Below are 24,735 nucleotides of genomic sequence, written 5' to 3' on the forward strand. Positions count from 1 at the left end.
GATATCCTGAAAATGTTGTGTCTTAGTAGTGTCTCAGGAGTGGAATTACAGCACAGTATTACAGTAATACAGGCATGCTGGTTTATTTGTCTGTGATTAAGGTATTTTTTAAAATTTTCAAGGTGATAACGTTTGTGTTATAAGATGTGGAAAGCTTAAATCTTTCTTTTATAATAACTTTTTTTATGTTATTCTTTAATGGAAAGTAAGTGAATTTAGATCACAGTTCTTCCGGTCCTGTTCTTAAGACTCACTAGTAAGCCAGTTTTTTTTCAGGATTACCTCATATTAGAACAGGGTAGATAACCACATGACTGCAAATATGTAAAGATCACTGATTATATAACTGGTCTCTATGTAGAATATGTACATAAGTGAATTTCACGGCTAGCCCAGTAGAACAACGCAGTAGATATATTCTAAGGGGTCGATTTATGAAGCAACGGATGCTGCTTCCGACCCACTCTGCTTCAGTTCTGCCTGAAGCGGAAGTTAAGAAGCGGCGATCCTAAGACCGCTGCTCCTTAACTTGCCTGACACCTCTGAGGTTGCGGACAGCATTCATCCCGATCGAATATGATTGGGCTGATTGATACCCACTGCTAACACCCACTGCCGCAAATCTGCAGGGGGCAGTATTGCACCAGCAGTTCACAAGAACTGCTGGTGCAATGATAAATGCCGACAGCTTATACTGTCGTCATTTATCGATGTGCAGCGGACATGATCCGCTATATCGGATCATGTCTGTCCGCACTTAGATAAATTGACCCACTTGTATGTGTTTAGCCTACCCGTACTCTGTATTCAATGCACAGTAACAAAGGCATACACCCCAATATCTCCAGGGCAACAGCTTATCTTGTTTGGCTGTGTTACACCCCCAGGCAGCTGGCATTGTTGTCACAGCTCAGTGCCTGACACTAAGTACACAGCTACTCAATGAAGCCTCCACTTGTTTGCACCCAACCTGAAGCTGTTTTATAAGTCTTTCTTAATGTTAAGTGCCCAACCCAGTGCACCTCTCTAATGAAACATGTAGTTAGTGTGAAACTTGTTAGTGCTATGTACTGGTGTGTTGTATTCTCAGTGTCTGCATTTCCCATGTTTTCACATAATAAAGGATATTAACTTTCACTTATACATTAAATTTAGATATTGTTTGTTAAAGGGACAAGTGAAGAAACTGTACTGCTTTAGTGGAAAAAAATATATTAAATCAAAGTAAACATAAAAGGAAAAATATTGTGTTGAAAAAAAGCAATCATCTTACTTGTTTTCTTGCAAAATGAGCATGTGGCTACAGCTAGATAAGAAAGCAGACATTGCAGAACTTATGTTCTATTGTCACATGAATTTTGCAGCAAAAGTCCTCAGGTGAACATGGTCAACTGATTGTGGCTAGATTAGATGTTTCCTAGCAACACATAAAAGGAAAAACTGCTACCTTACCTTCCTATAGAGACCCCAGCCCCCTTGTGGGCCTGTGACTTAATGGACACTGCACAAATGAAGTTAAAATAAAATCCTTTTAAAATTATGAATAATACATATTGCAATGATTTCTATTAAAGGGACATAAAATAAGATTAAATCTGTGCATATCATAAAAGGGCTAATTAATGTAATTAAAATTAATTTGCATAAAAAAATAAAAAATTGCAAGCAAGAATTTTAAAATAATTTTCAAAAATAAGCAAAATGAATTACATAGCTAAGCTACCTGGGACAGCCAACTCCACCCCCCCTTGTCAGTGTTTAGACACAGTCGTATTTCAATTAGTTCACAGCTTCTAGGCATGCTCCAGCAGATAATCCCTATTCACTTTTGTATTCTACCAGAAGAACAATAAACATAGATACAGCCATAAAAGGAATTGTGTGGGGGGAGTTAGAGCTTTACAATTCAGAAACTAAAAAGAAAGGGTTAATGGCGAGGCACTGCAGTATAAATTTGCAGGTAAAGTAATTAAAGTACATATTATTATATTTTGTCTCTATTCCAACTTGTTTTATGTCCCTTTAAGTACAACACACTGTTCAGTGCTTTTTTATTACAGCAATGAAACAGGCTGTTTTATATCCCTTAAATCAAAATCACTGAGCAGTGGATTATATCTTCTCTGCTGTGCTCCAGACTTACACTAGACAGGTGAGAAATAAACTGAAATCTATAAAGGGCATCCCCAACACTCCATATTTAATTGTCAAACTTCTGAGGGAGAATGGTCATATAACAACATTTTACATCTGACAATAGAGTACAGAAACAAGGGACCAGAGACACACCTGCAGCCTCAATGTATAAATAATGTATACAACACAAGTTTTATATAAGGATTTGTATTTCCTTATATGTATGAAGTAATTGTCCTAGTAACCTGACAGTAACCACTAAGCTTTATTTTCATTTGTACCATGTTTGTATGAACTATTAAAATAAATGGGAGAACTGCGTGCATGAGAAAATGTGATATTTTTTTTTAAATTTGACATCAATGACTTTTGGTAGAACTATTTTATGTCTTTTTATTAATATTTTTTGCTATACAGGGTAAGTTTGGGCAGGGGCATGCATTGAATGCACAAATAGACATCACACTTCAAAGAAGCTTCTTAAAATCCATAGACTTGATTGAGACATCATTAAAATTAAGTACAGGAGGAATAGTCCAAAATCTTACGCATTTCACGCTAGTTACCAGAGATTAATCATCTATGGAGCTTCTTTGAAGTGTGACTTCTATTTGTGGATCTTGTGATCTGCGGTTGAGATTGTCCTTCGTGCTTGCGAGCAAGTTTTACAGCTCTCTTGTTGGATCTGTTTGTCACAAACTTTGTGTTAGTAAATATTTATACCTACTCATTTCTGTTGAAATTGCAAAATGTAGCAAAGATAATACATTTTCTTTTTTTTATTTTTAAATGTTAATTTTAATTGAACAGTATATGCATAAAATTATATATTTTTGGGGGTTTATTTTGGGAAGGCGAACTGGTGTTAAATGTGGGACAATAAAATGTGTGTTTGAAATACAATATTTGGCAAACGATGACCGCTATGCCACTATTTACCATGGCATGTACACCATAGAAAATGACACAAAAATGTATTTTTTAAACTGCTACTCCCCCCACATTGCAAACACTAATTAAAACTTTTAACCCCTAAACCACCATCTCCCACAATGCAAAGAACCTAAAAACACTATTAACCCCTAAACCACCATCCCCCACAACGCAAAGAACCTTATTAAACTATTAACCCCTAAAACACCATCCCCCACAATGCAAAGTTATCAACTAAAAACTAAACCATTTAACCAAACACCGCAAATCTTAACTTGGTGGGTAAGGGGTTAATAGTTTAGGTACTTTGTGATGTGGGGGGGGGGGGTGGTTTAGGGGTTAATAGTTTATTTAGGTACTGCATTGTGGAGGCATGGTGGGTTAGGGGTTAATAGTTTATTTAGGTACTGCATTTTGGGGGGATGGTGGGTTAGGGGTTAATAATTTATTTAGGTACTTTGTGATTTGGGTGGGTTACCGTTTAGGGGTTAATAGTTTATTTAGTTACTTTGCGATGTGGGGGGATGGCAGTTTAGGGGTTAATAGTTTATTTATGGGTGTAAGTGTACTTTGTAATGTATTTTTTACGTGTTTTGTGCAACTTTTTCGTTTCGGAAACAAGTTAACCACAGCTCTTAGATTGCGGAAAGGATTGAAGAATAAAAGGCGATTGCGCTAGCGCAATCAAGATTTCGCTGTAATTGTAATATCAGCGGAATGAAAATGAATCATGAAAACACGATTGAGCTAGCTCAAAACAGTTTGCGCCTCACTTGTTATCTAGCCCTATGTTGATTAAGGTTAAAATCACCAATGCAGCCAGAACAGAAGATTGTAACCGGGCACTAAATGAAATACATAATTATCTCTTAGATTTTGATGTTTTGTCTCTCTGTTTTTAACCTTTTCTACTTTAATTCCTTTAATTTACTTGCTGATCTGGAGCACATGTTTTCTCTTAGCCTTGCGTATTTTAATCTCGTTCAGTGGCAACTCCCTTGCTATTCTATTGATTAAAGCTAACTCAGTAGTTTTATTTTCCTCTAATGTTACAAAGAGTTTCGAGTTCTTGGTAAATATGAAAGATATTAGTCGGAAAGTTAAATAGGAATTGTGAGCATGACATTTTTTTCAATGTATTTGAAAGGGAGCACGTTTTCCATTTATATATTGTCCTTTGTGTCCTGAGGTCTTGCAAGTTTTAGGTTAGTCTGTCCCTTGTGAGCTGCACAATACCTTTCAGAATATGCTTTAGAGTTGATGCCAGCAATGTACACAATGTTCTTAGAACTCACCATTTTAGGAATGTAGACAAAGGGAAAAATGCTTCCTGTATGCCTCCTCCTGCAAACAGTAAAGTGCCTAATAAACTAGACAATGAATGCTTTTACTTTGAAATGTAATATATGTCTGCTATTTTATTTACAGACAACAGGTAGATTGATATTCTCTACAGAGCATTGCAAAATACTGCTAAGATTATTTTATTTCCATTTTTTAATAGTGGGTAAAGGGCAAAGGTATTCTTATAAAAGGGATACTTTATAGAGGATGAGTAAACAATGTCAATGCAGTTGGCATTTTATATACATTATAAATTACTCACATGCCTTTATTACTGTGCCACTTCTAAGCAACCTCTTTTCCAAGGACATCAATGCATTGCAACTTTTTTTCTGGTAGCCAAGTAGTTAATGCTTATTTTACCACTCTTTCTTTACAATTCTAGGGCGCGATCCGATATACGGCGCAGGTTTCGGCACAAGCGTGGAAACCTGCGCCGCCGTAGTTTCCGCTCGCAACTCGAGCTATCCCATATATGGCGCCGTCAGAGGCTAAAGTGCCGTAAGTCTGACAAACTAGCGATGTCCAGAAATCTGCGTAAGTACAAATTTCTGGAGTCGCCAGTGACTTACGGCACTTTAGAAACTGCCGCCGCATAAAAAACCTGGCTAAGTTATTAAATCACCCATACTGTCTAACACGCCTCCTAAACATAGCCCGACACGTCTACCCCTCTATCCGCTATCCCCCCTCACTCTCCTAATAATAATAAATGTATTAACCCCTAAACCGCCGCTCCTGGACCCCGCCGCACCTAATAAAGTTATTAACCCCTAAACCACCACTCCCGGACCCCGCCGCCACCTACATTATCTATATTACCCCCTAATGTGAGCCCCCTACACTGCCGCTACCTATTTTATCTATATTACCCCCTAATGTGAGCCCCTTACACCACCGCCATCTATATTACCTATCCCCTAATGTGAGCCCCTTACACCGCCGCCATCTATATTACCTACCCCCTAATGTGAGCTCCTACCCCGCCGCCAGCTATATTAAAATTATTAACTCCTAATATAAACCCCCTACACCGCCGCCACCTATATTAAAATTATTAACCCCTAATCTAATCCCCCTAAAGTAATCACCTCTATTACCAGCCCTTTAAAGGGCCTTTTGCGTGACATTGCCCCAAAGTAACAGCTCTATTGCTAGCCCTTAAAAGGGCTTTTTGCGGGCCATTGCCCTAAAGTAAACAGCTCTTTTACCAGCCCTTAAAAGGGCTTTTTGCGGGGCATTTTCACAAAGTAATCAGCTCTTTTGCATCTAATCTAAATCCCCCTACACTGCTGCCACCTATAATAAATGTATTACCCCCTAATCTAATCCTCCTACACCGCCGCCACCTATAATAAATGTATTACCCCCTAATCTAATCCTCCTACACCGCCGCCACCTATAATAAATGTATTACCCCCTAATCTAATCCCCCTACACCGCCGCCACCTATATTAAATAGATTAACCCCTAATCTGACCCCCCTACACCGCCGCCACCTATATTAACTATATTAACCCTAATTATATTAGGGTTAATATAGTTAATATAGTTATTAGATTATATATATTAACTATATTAACACTATCTAACCCTAACACCCCTAACTAAATTCTTATTAAAATAAATATAATTAATATTAATATTATTAATTAAAATATTCCTATTTAAAACTAAATACTTACCTATAAAATAAACCCTAAGATATCTACAATATAATTAATAATTATGGTATTTATTTTAACTAGGTACAATAGCTATTAAATAGTTAATAACTATTTAATAGCTACCTAGTTAAAATAATTACCAATTTACCAGTAAAATAAATCCTAACCTAAGTTACAAATACACCTACACTATCAATAAATTAAATTAAGTACAAATATCTAAACTAAACTACAATTAAATACACTAAACTAAATTACAAAAAAATAAACACTAAATTACAAAAAATAAAAAAAGATTACAAGAATTTTAAGCTAATTACACCTATTCTAAGCCCCCTAATAAAATAACAAAGCCCCGCAATATAAAAAAATTTCCCTACCCTAATCTAAATTACAAAGGTTAACAGCTCTATTACCAGCCCTTAAAAGGGCCTTATGTGGGGCATACCCCAAAGAAATCAGCTCTTTTGCCTGTAAAAAAAACAACACCCCCCCATTACAACCCACATACCCCTATTCTAACCCACCCAATCCCCCCTTAAAAAAACCTAAGTCTAACCCCCAAGTGCTCCTTACCTGTCCTGAAGACCGAGAGAAGGTCCTGTTCCAGGCGGAGATGTCTTCTTCCAGGCGGCGACCTCTTCTTCTTCCAGGATCCAGCCGGCGCGGAGTGGAGGAGTTGAAGACCGATGAACGCGGAGCTGAAGACCGTCCATCTGGAACTGAAGACCGGAGATGCTGGAACTGAAGATCGGCGACGCTGGAACCGAAGACCTCTGGAACTGAAGACCGGAGCCGGAACGTGGAGGATCCTCTTCATACGATCCCCGCCGTACACTGAATAGGAATTCAAGGTACGCGATTAAAAATGGCGTCCCTTGAATTCCTATTGGCTGATTTGAGCCTTCAAATTCAAATCAGCCAATACGATGCGAGCTACTTTAATTCTATTGGCCGATTTGAATAGCCAATAGAATAAGAGCTACTGTAATTCTATTGGCTGATTAGCCAATATAATTAGAGTTAATATAGTTAATATAGGTGGCGGCGGTGTAGGGGGGTCAGATTAGGGGTTAATCTATTTAATATAGGTGGCGGCGGTGTAGGGGGATTCGATTAGGGGGTAATACATTTATTATAGGTGGCAGCAGTGTAGGGGGATTTAGATTAGATGCAAAAGAGCTGATTACTTTGTGAAAATGCCCCGCAAAAAGCCCTTTTAAGTTCAATCCTATTGGCTGATCCAATCAGCCAATCAGATTGAGCTCGCATTCTATTGGCTGATCGGAACAGCCAATAGAATGTGAGCTCAATCTGATTGGCTGATCCAATCAGCCAATCAGATTGAACTTGAATCTGATTGGCTGATTCCATCAGCCAATCAGAATATTCCTACCTTAATTCCGATTGGCTGATAGAATCCTATCAGCCAATCGGAATTCGAGGGACGCCATCTTGGATGACGTCATTTAAAGGAACTGTCATTCGGCGAGTAGGCGTCGGTTGAAGAGGATGTTCCGCGTCGGCTTGGAAGAAGATGGCTCCGCTCCGCTCCGGAAGAAAGAAGATTGAAGATGCGGCTTGATAGAAGACTTCATCCCGATGATGGACTTCCGACTTCAGCCCGATGATGGAGTTCTTCAGCCGCCGCTTGGATCCAGACTTCAGCCCGAGGATGGACGTCACTCTTCAGCCCCCCGCTTGGGCTTGGATCAAGACTTCGGACCCTTTTCTGGACAGATCGGGACCCGGTGAGGTGAAGACAAGGTAGGGAGATCTTCAAGGGCTTAGTGTTAGGTTTATTTAAGGGGGGTTTGGGTTAGATTAGGGGTATGTGGGTGGTGGGTTGTAATTTTGGGGGGGGGGGTATTGTATGTGTTTTTTTTACAGGCAAAAGAGCTGAATTCTTTGGGGCATGCCCCGCAAAGAGCCCTTTTCAGGGCTGGTAAGGTAAAAGAGCTTTGAACTTTTTTATTTTAGAATAGGGTAGGGCATTTTTTTATTTTGGGGGGCTTTGTTATTTTATTAGGGGGCTTAGAGTAGGTGTAATTAGTTTAAAATTGTTGTAATATTTTTCTAATGTTTGTAAATATTTTTTTATTTTTTGTAACTTAGTTCTTTTTTATTTTTTGTACTTTAGTTAGTTTATTTAATTGTATTTATTTGTAGGTATTGTATTTAATTAATTTATTGATAGTGTAGTGTTAGGTTTAATTGTAGATAATTGTAGGTATTTTATTTAATTAATTTATTGATAGTGTAGTGTTAGGTTTAATTGTAACTTAGGTTAGGATTTATTTTACAGGTAATTTTGTAATTATTTTAACTATTTTAGCTATTAAATAGTTATTAACTATTTAATAGCTATTGTACCTGGTTAAAATAAATACAAAGTTGCCTGTAAAATAAATATTAATCCTAAAATAGCTACAATATAATTATAATTTATATTGTTGCTATATTAGGGTTTATTTTACAGGTAAGTATTTAGCTTTAAATAGGAATAATTTATTTAATAAGAGTTAATTTATTTCGTTAGAATAAAATTATATTTAATTTAGGGGGGTGTTAGGGTTAGGGTTAGACTTAGCTTTAGGAGTTAAAAAATGTATTAGAGTAGCGGTGAGCTCCGATCAGCAGATTAGGGGTTAATACTTGAAGTTAGGTGTCGGCGATGTTAGGGAGGGCAGATTAGGGGTTAATACTATTTATTATAGGGTTATTGAGGCGGGAGTGAGGCGGATTAGGGGTTAATAATTTTATTATAGTAGCGGTGCGGTCCGCTCGGCAGATTAGGGGTTAATAAGTGTAGGCAGGTGGAGGCGATGGTGAGGGGGGCAGATTAGGGGTTAATAAATATAATATAGGGGTCGGCGGTGTTAGGCGCAGCAGATTAGGGGTTCATAGCTATAATGTTGGTGGCAGCGGTGTACGGAGCGGCAGATTAGGGGTTAATAATAATATGCAGGGGTCAGCGATAGCGGGGGCGGCAGATTAGGGGTTAATAAATATAATATAGGGGTCGGCGGTGTTAGGGGCAGCAGATTAGGGGTTCATAGGGATAATGTAGGTGGCAGCGGCGTGTGGTCGGCAGATTAGGGGTTAAAAAATTTTAATAGAGTGGCGGCGATGTGGGGGGACCTCAGTTTAGGGGTACATAGGTAGTTTATGGGTGTTAGTGTACTTTAGAGCACAGTAGTTAAGAGCTTTATAAACCGGCGTTAGCCCAGAAAGCTCTTTTCTACTGACTTTTTTCTGCGGCTGGAGTTTTGTCGTTAGAGTTCTAACGCTCACTTCAGCCACAACTCTAAATACCGGCGTTAGGAAGATCCCATTGAAAAGATAGGATACGCAATTGATGTAAGTGGATCTGCGGTATGGAAAAGTCACGGCTGGAAAGTGAGCGTTAGACCCTTTAATGACTGACTCTAAATACCAGCGGTAGCCCAAAACCAGCGTAGGAGCCTCTAACGCTGGTTTTGACGGCTACCGCCAAACTCTAAATCTAGGCCTATTATTTCCTTTCTTATTCCCTACATCTCTTAAATTAACCCTTTGCTTCTTGCACACAGAGCTGCTTGTTCGTCAAAGAGGGCCAGATTACTAGAAGCACAGTATTTAGGACTATCGTTGGCAAGCAAACGCTGCCAGAAGTAAACTTTTAATGTGGGCAGGTTAGTGCGTATATTGCAAATTGAAAGTAAATTGATTGAGTGTGAGCAAAACTCGATGCACGGTAATTTCAGGGCTTTGCATATTGCGACCCATAGACTTAAAGGGAACACGCAATAAAAATAATTATTTAGAAAAACAAAGAACATTTTCTACTAAGTGGAGAACATTGGAATGTCAAATATTTACAGTAAAAACACAGTAAAAAAACATAATTTATATTAATATTCAATTTAAATGGAAAGGGCTACAAAATATATGTACATATCTATATATTTGCATCCATATGTATATATGTATATGTTTATTTGTTCCAATGGTCAATCCTAGCATTTCACAAATGCTAGGATTGACTTTCACTTTAGCTTCTATGGAGAGCAGCAGCCATCTTGGCTTACCTTAAACCTTGATTTGGATGCTACACCAATGTTACAGCAAGGTTCTGGTGAGGAGAACAGTTATACTGCTGATCAATAAAAATAGCCACACATAACCACTTGTCACAAATGGAGTCTGCTTGAAGTGTCCCTCATTGTGACATAGTTGACTATAAGCTGCACTGAAATGTCCCTCATTTTAAGGATAATTACAAAAATCCAATCTATAATGCAGTTCTCAGAGTACAGGATTGGGAGTTTGACCATGACTAAAGACACTAAAAGTATTAAAGGCATATTGGAGGAGTTTAGACCTAGATGTAGAGCTGTAGCCTCCACCTCTCCCTCTACCTGCTCTTTTTCAGAAAAAAAAACTTTTCTGGTGTGCCTTTAAACTTGAAAAAAATCTCTATATAAAATTGTTTAACCCATAGAATATTATGCCAACATCAGTTTGTGGGAGTACATGTCTCTCATTGTGAACCAGCAGCCATCTTTCTTGGACCCTGATAAAAGAAGGATTGCCAGACCCACGAGAAAAGCTAATTTTTGTCTTGCAATATGTGGGCCCAGTAAAATATAACATTTTGGGCTGACCCTCTCTGTTCCAATGAGTGGCGCTGTGCCTTCCTCAGGTAACAATAAAAATCCACCCACATCACCAGTGAACTCTGATCTCGGCAGTACAGAGGGGACATATATTCAAAGCATGTTTACCCATGTTTAGTAACAGTTAAAATAATGGATATGTAATTTAGTTTTTCTGTACATTCAGTAGATTTATTACAATTGTTAATCTCGCCTGTAAAAGTGTGGCAATACAGATATGTGTGAAAGGTGCGCCTAAGATAAAGAATATTCCTTTTAAAATGAGATATTTCCGACAGTGTTACTACAATCAAGCACCCATGTAATGCCTATGGCCCCAAGTTATCAAGCTCTGGCGGACCTGATCCGACAGTGCGGATCAGGTCCGCCAGACCCCGCTGAATATGGCGAGCAATACGCTCGGCGTATTCAGCATTGCACCAGCAGCTCACAAGAGCTGCTGGCGCAACGCCGCCCCCTGCAGACTCACGGCCAATCGGCCGCCAGCAGGGGGTGTCAATCAACCCAATCGTACTCGATCGGGTTGATTTCCGCCGATGTGTGTCCACCTGCTCAGAGCAGGTGGACAGGTTATGGAGCAGCGGTCTTTGTGACTGCTGCTTCATAACTCCTGTTTCTGGCGAGCCTACAGGCTCGCCAGAAACACGGGGCATCAAGCTCCATACGGAGCTTGATACATATGCCCCTATATATTTGCTATGCATACAATCACCTTTGTTAATAAAGAACAAAACAAAAAAACATATAGTAGCTGGGGGATTGTTACTATATTATATATTTAAATGAGCATGCTTTTAACCTTTGGAGGGATATTTATTAAGCCATCAACCGTAAATACACTGGAATTCTGCAGAGTAATTGTGGCGAGCTTGATTCGACCCATTTATCAAAGCCTACAGACCGGCAAAAGTTGAAATTTGTGACGTAACATACGATCCGCCGGTCTCAATCCGACACAGATCGATGCTTACGTCATTACAGATGTTCCGAATACAAATACGGCACTATCAGACAACTTTTGCCATTTATCAAACTTCTAACAGGTACGCTTGCCACTATTCCGGCCCAGCGTACCTGGTTTTCAATCCCCCACCCTGGAGGCCGCAGATGCCATAGGAATCAATGGGAGTCTGAAAGCAGCGAAAGCTTATGTTTGATGCTGCCAGATATTCCATTGATTTCTATGCTAGAAAACAAATTACACCCTAACATAAGCCCCAAGTCTAAACACACCTACTCTGCCGCCCCCGACATCGCCGCTACCTACATAATGTTATTAACCCCTACCCCGCTGCTCCTGGACCCCGCCGCAACCTAAAAAAATGTATTAACCCCTATTTCGCTACTCCCGGAGCCCACCGTAACTAAATAAATATGTTAACCTTTATCCCGCCGCTCCTGGACCCCACCGCAACTAAATAAATGTATTAATCCCTATCCCGCCACTCCCGGACCCCGCCGCAACTGTAATAAAATTATTAACCCCTAAACCGCCAGCCCCCCATATCGCCAGAAACTAAATTAAGCTATTAACCCCTAAACCTAACAAGCCGCTAACTTTACATTAAATATTAACTCATCCCTATCTTATAATACATTTAAACTTACCTTTAGAATTAAAATAAACTATTTTAAACTATTAATTAACCTACCCTAACTATTATACTAAAATTACATTAAACTATATTAAACTATTAATTAACCTACCCTAACTATTATCTTACAATTACATTAAACTATATTAAACTATTAATTAACCTACCCTAACTATTATACTGAAATTACATTAAACTAAATATTAAATTAACCATATTACATATTTAAAAACCTAACCCTACTCAAGTTATTTTAATCTACTATTAAAAATTACTAAATTACAAAAAAATAACAACTAAGTTACAAAAAATAAAAGACAGTAAGTTACAAAAAAGAAAAAAGAAATGATCAAATATTTAAACTAATCTAAAAAAAACCTATGCTCCCCATTGCCCTGAAAATGGCATTTGTATGGGCATTGCCCTTAAAAGGGCATTTAGCTCTTTTACTGCCCAAAGTCCCTAAGCTAAAATTAAAATCCACCCAATAAACCCTTTAAAAAACCTAAACCTAAATGATTGCAACAGCCAAAAGGATTTTCCCCCTTAATTCCTATTGGCTGATAGAATTCTATCAGCCAATTGGAATGTAAGGGACACCCTCTTGGATGACGTAATTTAAAGGGAAACTTCATCCTGCAACAGACGTCAGAAGAAGAGGATGCTCTGCGCCGGGTGCCTTGAAGATGGAGCTGCTCCACGCTGGATGGATGAAGATAGAAGATACCATCTGGATGAAGACTTCTGCCCGCTTGGATGAAGACTTCGGCCCACTTGAATGAAGACTTCTGCCGGCTTTGATGAGGACTTTTGCCACTTGGATGAGGATGGATGTCCGGTCTTCAAAAACTGTAAATGTATCTTCGGGGGTTAGTGTTTGGTTTTTTTAAGGGTTTATTGGGTGAGTTTTAATTTTAGCTTAGGGACTTTGGGCAGTAAAAGAGCTAAATGCCCTTTTAAGGGCAATGCCCATACAAATGCCCTTTTCAGGGCAATGGGGAGCTTAGGCTTTTTAGATAGGATTTTATTTGGGGGGTTGGTTGTGTGGGTGGTGGGATTTACTGTTGGTGGTGTTTGTATTTTATTTTTACAGGTAAAAGAGCTGATTTATTTGGGGCAATGCCCCGCAAAAGGCCCTTTTAATGGCCATTTGTAGTTTATTGTAGGCTAGGGTTTTTTTATTTTGGGGGGGGGGCTTATTTATTTTGATAGGGCTATTAGATTAGGTGTAATTAGTTTAAACATTTGATAATTTCTTTTTTATTTTTTGTAACAGTGTTTTTTATTTTTTGTAACTTAGTTGTTATTTTTTGTAACTTAGTAATTTTTAATAGTAGATTTAAATAACTTGAGTAGGGTTAGGTTTTTAAATATGTAATATAGTTAATGTAATTTTTAGTTTAATGTAATTTTAGTATAATAGTTAGGGTAGGTTAATTAATAGTTTAATATAGTTTAATGTAATTGTAGGATATGAGTTAGGGTAGGTTAATTAATAACAAAACAAAAATAAAATTGTGGTGCTACACAATTGATCAATTGCATTGAGCCACTATGCTAGCAGTCCCAAAAAATAATATGAACCATAGTTACAACAAGAGAAGGATTGAATATAATAATGTATCAATCAAAGAAAGACCAAGGCTGCACAGTGTTCAACTTGCTTTATTACTAAAAAATACACATGGAGTGACTCCCTGGAGTGGGGCGTCTATGCTCCACCCAAATCCCAACAACACTAAACACACAACTAAAAACTATTAGAGCCTAGAGTAGCTAAACAAACAGGTTAAATAATAGTTTAATATAGTTTAATGTAATTTTAGTATAATAGTTAGGGTAGGTTAATTAATATTTTAATATAGTTTATTTTAATTCTACAGGTAAGTTTACATTTATTATAAGATAGGGATGAGGTAATTATAATGTAAAGTTAGCGAGCGGCTTGTTAGGCTTAGGGGTTAATAGATTAATTTAGTTTATGGCGATGTGGGGGGCTGGTGGTTTAGGGGTTAATAGGTTTAGTAAGTGATAGTGATGTGGGAGGCCAGGGGTTTAGGGGTTAATACATTTATTTAGGTTGCGGCGGGGTCCGGGTGCGGTGGGATAGGGGTTAATAACTTTATTTAGTTACAGCGGGGTCCGGGAGCAGTGGGATAGGGGTTAAACATTTTAGTATAGTGGCTGCGTTTAGTGACGGGTATAAATAAAGTTGGGAAAAAGTCGAATAGCCACGAAATTGATGACTGCTAGTTAACAACAGTCTGTTGCTCATCACCTCGTACTTGATGTGTGGCTTTTTGACAGCTTTTTTCATAAATATGGAAATCGTATTCAGGTCCACTGCCGCGATGTTAAGCGATGTTAGGCGAGAGTATTGGTGCCGGAGAATGCATCACAGTTAACAGCTTGATAGATAGGTCTCTTGGTGTGGTCTTTTCTTTTTATAAACAAGATATCATGTACAGGATATTAATATCCCATGGAAGATGGAAGTGGCTGCTTTTTCGTTTTACTTTTTTAGCTTTGCACTTTATAAAACATATTTTTTAGAATTGATGGCTTTTTAAATTTTGTATTGCCACATTGTTCACATTGTACTGTACGTGGTTTAGTTCTAATATCATGACCACACTGTACTAAAACTAGAAATAAAGTTCCTCAGTACTGTGCAAACTTACTTTGATACATTTCTAATATTGCGACCGCACTATACTATATGTGTTCTGTTTTAAACAGTATAGTATAGTGGTATATGATATAGTGCAATTTTAATAGAAATTTATCAAAGTAAGTTTGTACAGTGCTGAATGGTATCTATCTATCTATCTATCTATCTATCTATCTATCTATCTATCTATCTATCTATCTATATATATATATATATATATATATACACACATACATGTGTACAATATACTCACAATCCCCCAATCACAATACTATAGGTTTTTTTATTTGTGTACTAGTTTCACTATTGTATTGTAACAAAAGAGGTTTAATTTAGGTTGATACGTGTAAATTGTATTGTCATGCAGTACTGTCTAAAGGTAAAATTTACATTACACATTAATAAAATAGAGCTATTGTCACAAGGCTTTTATCATCGGAGCCTAAATGAGCATCTGTGTAAATTATGCCCCCTGCACACAATAAAAATCGGAGAAAACATGTAACCTTATCTCTTTTATTAAAGTTTTTGCAACACAGTTCTGTGTTATGTGGCCTAATTATTAGCTACTAATAAAATGTATAGTAATTTATAGTAGAGATACTTCATGGATCTTAGATGTTGTTGTATATCCATATCAAAAGGAAAACATAACAATTGTTACCAAAAGCAGAAACATAACAATTAGCAAAAACAAACCTTATACAATTAGGTACAGAGTAGGAGTTTTTTTAATAATTGTTCTGAGTCACAGTAATACTGTGTCTGCCCTCACAATGTGAAATGTTTAAAGTAATTATCATTCCATACTAATTTTATAGGATAGCAATTTGCAAGGGAGTAGCGATTCCTCTGAAAATGTATTTTCTTCATGCCCAAAATGTGAGCAATTAGAGAGTACATTACCTGCATGAGCAAGTTACATGTCTAATTAAATATAATAAAAGCAATTGAGGTCATAGATAAAATTATTGGTTACAAAACTGATGCAATGTTAATGCCAAACATCTGGATAATACATTTAACTGAGCAACTCTTCCTATTATTATGCCATAATTGATTGTGTAATGTAACTACAATACAGCATTTATTTTGCAAGTCATGTGACATATCATTTGGGTAATTATTACAGCATATGCTAATGTGCTGGATTGTGTGTTTGTTTGAGAAAGGCTGTAGGCCGAGCCGTAAAGTTATGGTGTTGTTTTAAAGGATTTCGATCAGACTTCAAATAAAAAGGCTATTTTGGAATGCCTGTATGTAAGTAAATGATTCTGAAGCCAGTAGTACAAGTGACACTACTACTGCTATCTGTGTCTTATAGTGCACCAGGTCAGATTGGTAATGTGTGTCTGAGAACACTCTGTTTTTAAAATGTAGACAAGTAATGTGCTGGATCTTAGAGTTTAGCCTTTCATAAACTATACAGTTTTATTAATAGAAAATCCTAACATATTAGCATTAATAGCATTTTATTTATGTCACCTTGATATTAATTTGGTCAATATAACAATTAAGGTTTGCAGATGGATTCAAAAAGGTACAAAGAATTGTATCAAACATATTTACCTACAGTTTTTGTGAATACACTAAAAGCCATCCATGTATTTTTATGTTTATTCAAAAAGAAATGGGCATCTTATAATTCATGCTTTAAACCATAAAAATGTCTAATAAGATATACTATAAGTTGCCTGGTTTTAGTCTGCAAGCACCCTATTTGTGCAGCCAGAAGAGTTGGTAGAATAGGAATGGTAGAATGCTGCACGGAGCAGTTAACAGCATTTACCTTAAATAAAATAATAATTAGAGGCAGCGCTAATCTAGCACAGATCTGAAAACAGGCAACTAAACAATTAGAATAGTTTTTAAAAAAGAGAGTGGTATTTAATAAGTCTATCTATATCAATCATACAAACATATATCATCCGAAAAGTGGCAATGGTAGGGACGTCAAAATTGCATAAAATTACTAAAAACAAAAGTAAATTTATACACTATACATATAGTGGTCGCTATAAAATCAAGTAAAACAAAAGGACACTTCTGCAGGCGAATCCAAAATATAAGCTGACAAAATGAGTACGTGACTATATAAAAAAGTCCTTAGCACATAGTCCTTTATCAATGGATGTGTTTGCACCAAGGTATTGCAATCCATGTATACGGATAAAATATAGCAAACACTGCTAGAGATGGAAAATTAAAGTGGTTAGTTTGTTATCTCCATGTTACAACTTGCAAATTCTGTATCCCCTTGGCGGATCACACGCACCGCAGCCAGAGGGATTGCGAGACCAGCTAGAAGCACTGACTGGAAGGGGACCCCGTGACTCCCGTGTACATCACGGTCAAAGGTAAATTGTTAACAAGCAATATGCTGAACTTAATAGCACTATTGGTAGTAGCATAACAGTTGCCACTATAATAGTGGGTTGCAGTAGTAAGTTGGCAATGTAGTTCACTATCAAGGTAATAGTTTCAGTGGGTCCTCTGTTCACATACTCCTTCCTCCATCGAGATTACGAACTCCTTAGGGTGCGTGTACTTCCAAACAAATATATCAATGCCCATAGTAGCAAAGTAATATTCAGTCCTGGTCAACGCGTTTCGCCCTTCTCTAGGCTTTATCAAGACATACATTTGTGGGTTACTTTGCTCTTTATAAAGGCCTCCCTTTTTTCTAATTGGCAGAAAAGTTTTCAAGGATATTTAAGGTGTAATTGTATATTCATGTCCTTTATAGGCTCAGTGAAAGAAGGTTGATTGCATGTTAGCATACACATAGAAATGGTTAGATTTTGTTATAAATAGGGCTTAAAATATTTCCTTTATGAAAATTTAGACAAACAACATATTCATTCATACCTAGATCACAATTATGTCATAAACCTATACGTTTTCTATATTAATAGAAAATATACATTCTATAGACCCTTTTAAAATCTTCACACAGAAAGGGGTCCCTAGAAATTAAATTAAAAAAGAGAGAACTATAAGAGCAATATCTATAATACAATCAGGGATTGGCATTAAATGAGGAAAATAAATGGGGCAGGGCCCAATAAATGTGAATAATGTATGTTTTAGAGAAAAGGGGAAACATCTATTTCAGAATTGAGTCCTAAAGGATATAATGTGTCCATTTTATAGATGAGTTCTGCCTCTAATTTGAACAGTTTTTGTTCTAGATTACCCCCTCTCCAGTCTGGTCTAATTTTCAATTGTTAACAATTTATCTTTGACCGTGACTTACATGGGAGTTATGGGGTCCCCTTCCGGTCAGTGCTTCCAACTGGCCGTGCCATCCCTCTGGGCGTGGTGTGATCCGCCGATGGAATACAGAATTTGCAAGTTACAACAAGGAGGTAACAAACTAACCACTTTCATTTTCCATCTCTAGCAGTGTTTGCTACTTTGTATCTGTATAAAAAAATCTGTGAAAAGGAATCACAAAGAAGAAGCTCTTCTTTGTGATTCCTAAAAGCTCTTCTTTGTGATTCCTTTTCACAGATTTTTTGTTGCTTTGTATAATATAAGAGAAGCTGCTCACCAAGTTTGATTATTCAACCATCAATTACACCTGGATATCAGAGACAGAATTATACACAAGATTTTAGGACTTTAATGAATATTGGCCTAATTCTTACTGCTTAGGTCAAGGACTCAGTTAAGTTTCCATCAATAAGTGTCATATGTTTGTGAATTACTTGTCATTTGTTGTATACCAAATATTGCTAATTAACACTTTTTTTTTCTTCATAATAGCGCCCCCTACAGTTGGATACCTAGGTATCATCAACAGTTTCTTGTATAATTTTCTATCTGTATAGACAGGTTGCAATACCTTGGCGGAAACACGTCCATTGATAAAGGACTATGTGCTAAGACCTTTTTTATATAGACACGTACTCATTTTGTCAACTTATATTTTGGATTCAATTTATAGTGTGTATATATATATTTTAGTAATTTTATGCAATTTTAAGAGAGAAGTCCCTACCATTGCAGTGTTCGGATGATATATGTTTGCATGATTGATATATATAGACTTATTAAATACCACTCTCTTTTTTAAAACTATTCTAATTGTTTAGTTGCCTGTTTTCTGATCCGTGCTAGATTAGCGCTGCCTCTAATTTTATTTTATTTCTGGTATTATTGGTTTATCTTAGAGGTGATATTCAGAGCAGCAGCAGGATCCTTTGTGTCCTTGGGCGCTTTTTTACTTTTTTTCCAAAAGCATTTACCTTGCCAACTTGTACACAGGCCATTCTACTGGACTGTATCCCTTTATGTCACCTGCAATTTAGAATTTCTCATTTTTCATATTCTTTAGTTCCACTGATCAGTACAGGAGAGTCTTGGCAGCTTTTTCTGAAGGAAATTGAAAACTGTTACGATTTGAGTAATCACAAATTAATTAATTTATGTTGGACCCAACTTTTTGGATCTTTCAATTAAAGTTTAATTGTAGAAAGCAACATCTCACTACCATATGCATAAGAAGGTCCAGTAAAGCAATGTTTATCCTCATGAGTCTAATGTTATATTCCTCAGCCTTCTTATTGTATGGTAATAGGATGTCTAGTATAGCTGGTGTCTTCTTCAATGTAATGACAAATTTGATCAGGACAGAAAATACATCTCAATAACTGTACATTATTGTTTTTCAGCTTTTATAATTTTTTGGAAGGTTTGCAAGGTACAATCACAATGGGGAAAACGATAACTTGTACATTTTCACCAAACAAATACAGACCATATGGAATAGATAGTGAAAAAAAAAAATCTTTTACAAGGTGAAAAATATAATGAGATTTCCGCCCATGAAGAAAGTAAGGACAACTTATTCTCATGAACTACAATAGTCAAATAGTCAAATGTCAAAATTATATAAGATGTAAAAGTTAAACTTCCACTGTGATACAGATGTAAACAAATTTCTTGCTAAAGCATGTTCCAAAGTTCCACATATGGTGAACAACCAATAAGATTTCAATTGCTCTCATCCTATTGGCTGTTCACCAGCCAAAAAGATTTCAGTTACACTCATCCTATTGGCTGATGTGAAAATTTCAGCCAATAGGAATGCACAGTACCCCAATAAATATGGGGTACCTTGAATACAATCTTCAGTGTGCAGTGGACAATCGCATGAAGAGGATCCTCCACGCCGCTGCCAAGGACCGCCAGGAGGAGTACCGCTGCTGCCGAGGACCGCTGCCGAGGATCACCACATCTGGGAACACTGCTACGCATCTCGGCTACGCGTCACTTTCGCTGTGGATGAAGATGATGGACCCGTCTGGAAGATGAGCTTCTCTGCCAGACTTCAGCAAACGTGAGTACCTATTTGGGGCTTTAGTGTTAGTTTTTTTTTTAAAAAACATTTTTAAAAAAACTTTATTTTTAAATTACGTTTTTTTGGGCACTTTGAAAAAGAGCTGAAAGCCCTTTTAAGGGCAGTGAAAAAGAGCTGAATGCCCTTTTAAGGGCAATGCCCATACAAATGCCCCTTTAGGGGCAATGGGTAGTTTAGGTTTATTAGTGTTAGGTTTTTTTATTTTGGGGGGTTTGGTGGGTGGGGGGCTTTACTGTTAGCGGGGACTTTGTTTATTTTTAATGTAAAAGAGTTGATTTCTTTAGGGAAATGCCCTACAAAAAAACCTTTTAAGGGCTATTGGTAGAGTATTCTTAGATTAGGGGGTGTTTTTATTTTGAGGGGCTTATTTATTTTCATAGGGATTAGGTTTAATTTTTTTTTTATTTCGGATAATGTGTTTATTATTTTTTGTAATGTTAGCCTTTTTTATTTTCTGTCATTTTAGATTAATTTAATGTAATATTTTTTATTTATTTATTTTAATTGTAATTAAGGGGTTCATTTAGGGGGTGTTAGGTTAGGGGGCTTAGTCATTAAATTAGTTTTTTGCGTTGTGGGGGTTGGCAGTGTAGGAGTTAATAGGTAAATTAGCTTTAATGCGTTATGGGAGGTTTGCGGATTAGGGGTTAATAGATGTATTAGGTGATTTGCGATGTTGGGGTTTGTGGATTTAGGGGTAAATAATTTTATTAGGTAGTTGTTTTTTATTCTTAATACTTTGTGCGGGCTGTTCGTTGTTTTTTTCTTAATACTTCGTATGGGCGGTTAGTTTTTTTTTTAAATAGTTATTGCGGAAGTTTAGGAGTTAATCATTTTATTAAGCAGTTGGTTTTTTTCTTAATATTTCGTGCGGGTGGTTAGTTTATTTGTTTAAATACTTATTGCGGGTGATTTTTTTTTTGTAATGCTCCGTTTGCCTTTGCTGCATTCCGGTAGATTCCAAAAATGGCAGGGTGGTGGTGGATTCTTTCACCACCCTGCCATTTTCGGAATCCACCTGGATGCAGCTTCCTTTGCCAACATTCCTTTGAGGATGCGTGCGCAACTGCCGATGGTGACGGACGCATTACAAACGCGATTAGTATAGATAGAACATACACATTTAGGGATAAAACCACATACTTTATTAAATCTGCTTAAAAACAAAAAACATCAAACATAGAGTATAGAAGGGGTGGAGCTTAATGTTGGAGGAGCAAGATGTGTCTTGAAAGAGCTCCTGACCATATACTAAATTCAAGAGAAAATGATCACCTTTTTCTGCAATTCTCATATTGGACAAATCTGCTAAAGGTCTCAGAGATATTACCGTCTCTTTTCTGGAAGAATTTTTTCTTCTGGAGAATGATCCCTATAGCAGTGTGGCACAAGACTCGACGACTAGGCAGTGGCATCCAATTGGCAGAGTTTAGCCTGCTGTGCATTACCACTCTCATCTGACCTAATTACAATCCTGGTTTGGAGTGAAAGGATAGCCCGGAGTAGTTGCGGCTTTCTCATTACCATCTCCACAACCTCACACATGGAGGACATTTTGGAACGCCTTCACAAACTTTGAAGTGGCAATGCTCGGGCTTATACATGAGCATTTTCCTATCACGCAACTTGAGACGATACCGACCAGAGTCCCTTTGCCACCAATTAAGGGAGAGCAGCCACACACCATAAAGCAGGAGCGAGGAAAAAGGCACATGGTATCAATCTTGACCAACCTGACCTCGTGGGATGAAACCGGTCCGAGGGAGCAGACCTTCGATTTCCTGATCTGCTGGTCAGAAGCCATGGTGATTGAATCAGAGCTGAGGGGCCTAGACTTATGGCCTGGAAAAAGTCAAATGACTGTCTGGCAGGTGAATGCAGAATGCATATGACGCAACAATTTTACTTTCGGTGCGCTCTTGTCGCAACACTGGGGATTCAGTGTGGATAAAGGCGTATGAAGCTCCTCGAACAGTGAACACTCTTTACACCACCATTTTGCTACAAACTAGCAGGCGGACCGGTGTTGGGTAGGCTGAGACCTATCTAGAGACAATATTTTTTGATTATAGTAGACACACTTGTAGTTTAAGATTCCCAAAATAGTTAAGCAGCTCCTTGAGTTTAGTTCTGTTAACTAGCAATTTATGACATGTGCTCAATGTATAATCCTTTTTTGAATTGTTTTATTTAATTTAGGTTGGGGTACTTGGCGGTTACCAACGTTCAGTCACGTAACACTTATATGAGAACGCTAAGCAGGAGACAGGGAATGGGCTGAGAGACCTTTTTTACCTTCAATTCAATGATTTATATATTGTTTGATTGTTTTATGGGGAAAACACACTCTGCTTTGTTGTTTCAGTGCATTATATGATGTATATTTCCATGTTTTTTTGCTCTATGTATATATCGACGGGTTACACAGCCTATCCTGGTGCTTGATCCTTATTAACCTTTATTTTATGCTAGAAACTGGGTGGCCGGATCTATCTCTGCAGATAACAGGTTAGCTACCAGCAAAGATCTCAGATCATTTATATACGATCTTGCACTACATACCCCTCTCTGAACCCATATAGAGTCTCATTGGAGTCACAGGTTTCTCAATATTGTAAACCATGTTATTGCATACAGTATGACTATAGTGAATATTGCTTCAGTTTAATGTTAGGTTGCATAAAAGTTCGCAGTATTGCGTCATTTTACAATGTACAACAGGCTGTCTGCATCTGTATTACGGAGATCTTATCATGTTACTATGTTTCAGGCATTATAATACATTATTGAGTGTATATCTCCATATAGACATTGGGGCCTAGTCCAGTTTCCCTATTCATGAAGGGCTATGAGTAACAGATTATACTGACCACTAGTAGACTGAACCCTTCAACGCCAATATTAGGATCTTATAGAGACTATATCTTTTTATTACACAGGAGCTGTGATAGTAATGTATTTAGGGAAAGTTAAAACTGTAGTTATGCTATATCACACTGCTGAGGCACGATAAAATGAGGTTTATTATTGAGCGCATATTTACATATAGGCATCCTGTGTAAATTTTGCCAGTCCCCTTGGGCTCCTGTGAGAGGTGAACCTAACCTTTTAAACCATATTTGTTTTTGCTAATATAGGAGTTAGAAATCGGTGCATGCCTATCCTGTGATATACTCAATGTAATAGGGGAATAACTCTTTATAGCCTGAGCCTCAAGGGCTATGATATATATGTGATAAGAAAAAGAAAGATATCTCTTCTCACCCTTTCCCGCTCTGTGAGAGGAAGTGGGTCATATCCAATACCCCTTTTCCGTCTTCGTCCAGTGGTGACAGCAACCCCTGAGGGGAGATACAGCACACACCCCTTTTACATATTGATATAGGGGCAACATAACTCCAGAGGGGAGATACAGCTAACTGAATGCATTGTATGGTCGGTCAAAACGTGATGCATATACTCTAATTCTCTGCACAATGATTTATATATTATTTACCAGCCCAGCCTTTAAAAAAAAATATATATATATTTTTGCCCCCTAATATTTTTGCCCCTTTTTATTAGCTCCGATTCTCCAACCCTCCCCCTCCTTACACCAATGAGCTTACGTTGTAAGCAAAGGAAAATATATCCTATAGAAACTTTTAGATTACCCACTGTATTTTTCAACCATTGCTCTTTTTGGTGATCCTAAAAGATTAACAATTCTAGATAGCCTTTAAAGTGTGACTAACACATTGGTGATATTGATAAAGCACAGACAGAATGACTAATGATCTATTATACTACTACTACTTTTTTTTCAATAAGTTCTTACATTTGTCTAATCACCTGAATGTACCATGATTGTGGTTGAACTGCATAAACGCTAACTCCTTCCCTTCACATAGGGAAAATAAGATTCACCGATTGAGACCCAAGAGAGGTCTTGTACAGTTTTTAATTGCCTTCTTTGACTTCATATACTACCTATAATATAGAGAGGTCTAAGAGAGAGCTTATAACTTTTTAGAGGGTATATTATTGGATAGGCATAATTCACAAGTTTTAATCTTACAAATGTCTTGCAACCTTGATGTTCTTGTTTTAGTTTGTTCATTGATTCATTGTCTTGAAATTACTTCTCTGTATACTTTGGGGCCCATTTATCAAGCTCTGAACGGAGCTTGTGGGCCTGTGTTTCTGGTGAGTCTTCAGACTCGCCAGAAACAGCAGTTATGAAGCAGTGGTCTAAAGACCGCTGCTCCATAACCCTGTCCGCCTGCTCTGAGCAAGCGGACAGGAATCGCTGGAATTCAACCTGATCGAATACGATCGGGTTGATTGACACCTCCCTGCTGGCGGCTGATTGGCCGCGAGTCAGCAG

The sequence above is a fragment of the Bombina bombina genome, chromosome 1, assembly GCF_027579735.1.
Source record: "Bombina bombina isolate aBomBom1 chromosome 1, aBomBom1.pri, whole genome shotgun sequence".
In the NCBI taxonomy this organism is placed as follows: domain Eukaryota; kingdom Metazoa; phylum Chordata; class Amphibia; order Anura; family Bombinatoridae; genus Bombina; species Bombina bombina.